Consider the following 7,223-nt stretch of genomic DNA (forward strand, 5'->3'; position numbering starts at 1 on the left):
TTTGGTTCCACTATGGACTACTGACTGCGAAGTCTTAACAATGTGCTACCCTCTGTGGAGCGCCTAGTTGGTTTGGAAGATCGATTTAGGATAATTTGTTGTTTTCACTTGTACGCATTTGAAGTGTTCTCAGGTGGATATGTGCATAAGCATATGATTGCTGTGCTTTCTCGTTACACAAAAAGTAGTAACATAGTTCTATGTGTTTATTCTGAATGTGGTTGCCTTTTGTGTGTCCAATTATTCCGTTGCTTTTGCTTATTTGTTGGTTGCTAATACTTGCCATCTTATTTTTGTTGCAGATGTTCCAGTATATGTCCATTTGTTATATCACTGGGGTTGAATGCTGTCCTAGTGCCATAAAGCAAATTAGTTTCAGTTTTGAATTCTAGCATTTTTGGAATGTTCAGTAGCTGTTTATCTTTCCTCAGTGAGTTGTTGAAGGATTAGAATGTGCTTTATTGGTGACTGGTGGATGGTTGTGTTGTAATTGGACCTGTTCTAATGTTGCGTTAATTTTTTGAAGAATTTTCAAATGAATTGGATAGTGATATTTGAACTAATTGGTTGCGAATTGTATCTTTCTTATCAAATATCAATTTAATTAAGGCGTGATTGGATCTTATTTAATATTGGTATGCCATTTTTTCATGCTTTATCTAACTTGGACCAAAATTGCTTTAGTATGTGAAAATGTGTTTATGTGTGTAAAAAAAAAAATTTTGTATGTAAAAATATATTAAAGAAAATTTATGTATCAAAATCTATTAATTAATATATTTAGTAATATTTGGATCTGGATTTGAGATGACCCAATATAACCCAACCCAAAATTATTCCAATTTAAACTTGGATGGGTTGAATATAACCCATTTAAGTAAAAATTCAATATGACCCGTCCAACCCGTCCAACTGTCAATTATAATTAAATTATAGGAATTCTACCCGAAAAAAAAAGACTCACACACTGGACCTGCATCATGGTCTATTTCTTCTTTTTGGACTATTTTTGGGTTCTCAGAATTAAATCTATCGTCAGGCCAATTCCCCACTGCTCTATGGGCAGCAAGCCTGCTTCATTCTTTGCCCTTGTGGACCTTGTCTACTGCTCGAAATTCCCCGGTCGCGGTACAGAGAACGGTCATGTACGATAAAAGCCATAAAGGCTTAAACCCTCGCCTCGAGATTTTTCTGTAACGCAAAACACCGAACTCCCTAAAACCCCATTTGATTCAAATCCTCTAAACAGAACGAAGCGAGAAAAAGAAATATAATCTAACCGGGTGGAGAAAACATGATGAGGAGCATACTTATCTCAGCTTTCAGAAAAACTAAAAGCACAGTTAATCAAATTTCCTCAAATTCAAGATTATCAAGATCAGGGGTTTGCATTTCCAATGAGCCCTCCTCGCTGATCCACTCAAAAACTTTTCTTTTTCTTCTAATCTTATTCCTGCAAGCCAAACCAACATTATCAGAAGCTTGAGTAACTTGGGATTCAAAGCATTTCGTCGTCATTGTCCTAATCATAAGGTTCATTTCTTGTTCCTCTTCTCAAGTGTAATCAGCTTATTTTTGTATCTTATAGACCAACATAAATGTTTATTGCCCTTTCTCGTTTTTTTTTCCTTCCTTTTTTTTGGTATTTTATAGACAAATAGAAATGTCTATTCCGAAAATTTTTTTGGTATAATAGGTTTAGCATGTTTAGGTATTGATTAAAGATCATCCCTTTGTTCGAATTTGGTGGCAGCTTAATGTTAAGATTGTTAGTAGACAACTAGAAGCAGTGGATTTTTTGTGAAAAAAAGAAGATGGCATTTTTCCTTCGAATTTGATATGAACTGTTTCAATTCTTAGTCATATTGATAGGAAGCAACATGGAAATACTGCAGGTTTTAGCCATATCTTGATATGTTAGTTGCTTTGGTCTTTAATACCTCTGGGATAGGATGCTGTTAAAATCTCAATTGTAAGTTTGAAAACTGGGAAATTTGGCTTGATTAATGGGTAGAAGATCTTAACTTAGATGCTGTAATTCGGTTTGATCTTGTACTTTCGTTTCATGGACAAGGCAATGGACTTTATTAGCATTTGTTCTAACGATCATGGTTGCTAACCCAGATTTCTGGTTTTAGGGTTTCTGCAGACCATCCTTTAGGAATTTATCCACTGCAGCAGCTGCGTCTACAGAAAAGAAGGATTGAGGCTCCTTGTAACTGCTGGGCCTCGAGCCCAAAAGTTGGTTGGGATATGGCTTTTTGGATCTGCTGCTTGGGCCTTCAGTATGGTGGTGCTTGGTGGTATGACACGATTAACCAGATCGGGGCTTTCAATGACTGACTGGAAATTCACTGGGAGGCTTCCTCCTCTCAACAGATGAAGATTGGCTGGTTGAATTTGAGAAATATAAACAGTCACCTGAATATAAACGGTCAGTTGAGGTAGCAATTTATGCTTCTGTAGTTCAAATTATTTGCTGTTTTACTTTTGCAAGAATTAGTGTCATGTTTACAACATTAACTTTTTGGAACTCCTGATGCTGATATTTATTTATTTATTTACTGCATACGGTATTTCGTGTCTTGATGAATTTTCTGTGCTCTATGTTTGTTGATTAGGTCTCTACTAATCATTAAACGTGATAGTAATTTTTATGTCAGTCACAATATTTGTTAGTCATGTTCACTTGGGAGCACTTTTCGCTGCATTTCTTATTTTTGTTTTGTTGCAGTGTAAACAAAGGGATGAGTATTGATGATTTCAAGTCCATTTATTGGATGGAGTATGCACATCGAATATGGGGAAGAACACTGGGTATCATGTTTGCTCTGTCATTCTCTTACTTTCTTCGCAAGGGGTTATATTACTTTACAACTTGGACTTAGATTATCTGGGTTATTTTCTCTTGGTGCCGGGCATGGACTAATAGGTTGGTGGATGGTTAAAAGTGGTTCAAGAACTGGGTTTTCTACTTGCAATGATTAATATCTGACACGTTCTATTCAAAAAGGTCTAATTTCTTTTCCTTTATAGGACCCCGCATCGGAATATGCTGAACCAAGAGTCAGCCCTTTTCGCCTAGCGGCCCATCTTACTTCAGCATTTGTAATTTACAATGGGATCTTCTAGACTGCTCTTTCAGTTGTTATGCCTGAACCTCCTGTTGAGTCAGTAGCTTGGCTTAAGGGTGCTGCAAAAGTTAAGTGACTTGCCCTTCCTGTGAGCATTCTTGTCGGCATCACTGGTGTCTCAGGAGCATTTGTTGCAGGAAATGATGCTGTATTTACCTATTGCTTCTTTGCAACTTGACATGTTTGCCAATAATCAAAGGACAAGCTCTGTATTTTATGATATAGATACACACACACACACACATTTTAACTTGTGGCTGCACCTCGTGCCTTTAACACTTTCCCAAAGATGGGTGATACATGGGTTCCAGAAGATATTTTTAGTATGAAGCCTCTTCTGCGGAACTTCTTTGAGAATACATCAATTGCGCAGGTAACCTCTCTTAGTTTCTATCAGACTTCACATTTACAGAAATATTATTGGATTCCAAATGAATTGGTGAACTTTATTTATTCTCATTAGGAAGTGTGCTATCTTTGTTTATTATCAATAGTTTCATTGTAGGAATCTACTTATGAAATGAAATGATGTGGACACTGACACAAGAAAAGGTTGGACATTTGATGTTACATTTATTTTCTTTTTCTTTTTCTTCTAGCAAAATTTAGCACATTGAAGAGATGCTTCTCAGATAATGTTGACCTTCTCCTTTGGGATCATCAGGACAGAAATAGAAGTGTGAATCAAGTACTCAACCTGGTACGTTGACATTGATAATGATTGTAGATGGAAGATACAAAGTCAGATTTACTGTAGTCAAGATGCTATGAGAAAACTTTCAAGCAATGTACGTTTAATAATCTTGAAGTTTTATGGCTTGGCTGCATAAGTATTTACTTTGTGTGATATTTGACTCAATTCACTGTATGACAAACTTGGCTCTCTAATGCTTAAGTTCTTGAAAGATGTAAAGTGACCAGATGCAAATATGAAATCTCATCTCTGTTAGAATCCATATTTTGTGCTGGTATGCAAAATTTTCTGATAACAAGACTCGATTTCTTTAACAGCTAGATCATCGTGTACTTGGCACTACGACTTTAGCAGCAATTGGTGGCTTATGGTTCTCAACTCAGAAACTGGACCTGCATCCTGCCATACGCTCCTTGATCGGAAGTATAGTAGGCGTGGCTGCTCTCCAGGTGTGTCCTACTAAGTTCTAGCAATTCTTGTTGGCGAGCTTTATCGCAGCTTTATCGCAATTGTCCGGCCAGTTCCTTGGCATGATTGCCTTTGTCAGACACGCATGAATGATTTTACATTTATCTATTAAATAAATTTTGCTTTGTCGGCAGGTCACTTTGAGGGTATCAACTCTTCTGTCATAAGTACCTGTGTCACTTGGCACAGCTCATCAAGCTGGAGTTCTAACGCTTCTAAGTCTGATGCTTCTGCTCAATCACACCGTACGTCGGCCTTCGGTGTCACTTCTGAAGACTCTGCCGCCTGTTGTAAAAATAGTCACCTAGACGATCATCAGGATAATGTGTATTAGACGGCGGATTATTTTCCACTTCCCATATTTAGATTACTTAAAAAGAAACTGCAAATGAGAGTTCTGAATGTAGCTGTTGTATGGAAGAAGATTTGGTGCAAAATGGTGTCTTTCTTGCATCTGCAATTTTTGTCATAAGTGGGAGTGCTCATTATTTTAGAACCATTGTGGTCCTTCATGCAATGTTTTTCATTCTTTTTTCCACTTAGGAGTATTCCAACCTTTCGATTTTGTTCCAAGGATACGCATCAAAGTAACACATAGTGATCAATCACGGGCAATGTTTTCAAACTCGGACCGGACCGGCCAGTTCAATCACAAACTGGTCATGTGTCCGGTCCGGTTCATAGTCTTTGTTGACCTGGACCAAGAACTGGTCAAAATTGTAAAAACTATAAAACTCGTTAAAACCAGTTCAACCTGTGAACCGCGGTTCTCCAACTAAGATTGTGATGAGATTAGGAATTAGGACCGACGAGGATTGATCGTAAGCATTTTCTTTTGAGAGTAACAACTAAGATTGTGATGTGAGTAGGGGTGAGCAGATTTGCTTCGTACCGAATTCATAACCGATTTCAAATTCAATTCGGTAATTTGAAATCGGGTATTTGGTAATTCGGTACCAATTCGGTGCATACCGAATTCACCGAATTCTAATATGGTATAAAATAGGTAATGAGATTATGAATTTGGTAATAACCGATTTCGAATTCAAAATTCGGTAATTGAAATCGGGTACAAAACTGCATTCGAATACCAAATTGATATATAAAATTATATAATATATAGATAAATGCTATTTAGTATTAGTATATACTACTAATACTTTATTATATTAAATAGGTAAATGCTATTAATAATAATTAGTATATGGTATTATCATCATATCATGTACTTATAATACTAATAATATATAATAATGTACAATATATTTATATTATTTTAGTATTTATTAATTGTTATATGACTACAATAATGCATAGTAATACATTACAATATAAGATAACTATAATAGTTATTATTTTATACATGAGTAACATACTAACATGACTAGAATTAGATAATAATTAATACATATATGTATAATACTAAATATTAAACAATAAACATAATTAGTAATTAGAATTTAGATATTGGTAATTTGATACATCATTCATGTTTGAATTATTGAATATTTGAATGCGTAATCTATAACTTGCAAGTATTAGTGTACTCTAAATTTACATTACATATTCACTAATCTTAAGGTTTTAAGTATAGATAAGACAACTAAGCAGTGTAAGTGAATGTATATGAATTGTTAATCAATGTATTAGTGTATTGACTTTCACAATAACATATGTAAGTAAATAAGTTTAATTTTGATTTGAAATAAATTATAAGTTTGTAACTAACATAACTTATCACTAATCATTGTAATTTGTAAGTTTGTAACTAATATTACTTATTATTAATCATTGTAAATTATAAATTCATAAATTATTACTAATCATTGTACAGCCTAAGGTTTATTCTAGTTTAAATTAATCACTTTTTATGTGTTCCTTAAATCATAGACTAAGGATTGTAGGTATAAGTGATCAAATAAGTTAAAATTCATATTATCTATTTACTAATCTTAAGGCTTTAAGTATAGACAAAATAACTAAACTGTGTAAGTGAATGCATGTGAGTTGCAAATCAAGTAAATAAGTTTTATTTTGATTTGAAATAAATTATAAGTTTGTAATTAATGTAACTTATCACTAATCATTGATTCATTGTAATTTATAAGTTTGTAACTAATATTACTTATTATTAATCATTGTAAATTATAAATTCATTGTAACTACTAACTAAATTAGTTTAAATTAATCACTTTTTATGTGTTTTTTAAATCATAGACCAAGAATTTTAGGTATAAGTGATCAAATAAATGCCAATTAAACCACAAAATGATTTGAACATAAGTAATGTGTTCAATTATGAATAAATTTGGGGATCAAATCAGTAATAATTTTTAAATCATTGAGGAGCATAATGAATGTATTATAATTTAGGAGCCCCAATTTATAAATTAAAAATTACAAAATCACTTCATTTGGGAAGAGTCGGATTTCATCTTCAGCTGATGACAAGTGAGAAAACAACCATTGCAAATTTGCAATATTGCATGGTGCCGTGACTGCCGTCACCTAGGGCTTTCACAGCACTAACACTCCCAAGTCCCAATTCCCAAATCGAAGCTGCTCTCCGCCTCTCCGGCCTCCGCCAGTCCGCCGCGCTCTACGCCTCCTGTCGGCTGTGTCCTGCCGTGCTGGTTCATCGCTGCCGAGTGTCGAAGACGAAGCACCAAGATCTCACTGGTTCATCGCTGGTTCATCACTGCTCATCTCTGGCTCGCTTAGGTAAGTGCTCCTCTGTTTTTGGCTCTGTGTATCTGGCATTAAAATGGGCCAAGATCGACTAGGAAATTTGTTATCCTGAATTGATAAGGGGACGAAATCTGAGTTTCGAATTGCAAACTCTAACTGTTGTAGTAGTTTAGATTAGGTGTGATATAACATAAGCTTTGTATTTTATACACAAGAAAGCTCTCTCCAGTTGTGCAGCC

Source organism: Coffea eugenioides, chromosome 5, assembly GCF_003713205.1.
Source record: "Coffea eugenioides isolate CCC68of chromosome 5, Ceug_1.0, whole genome shotgun sequence".
NCBI classification, from domain to species: Eukaryota; Viridiplantae; Streptophyta; class Magnoliopsida; order Gentianales; family Rubiaceae; genus Coffea; species Coffea eugenioides.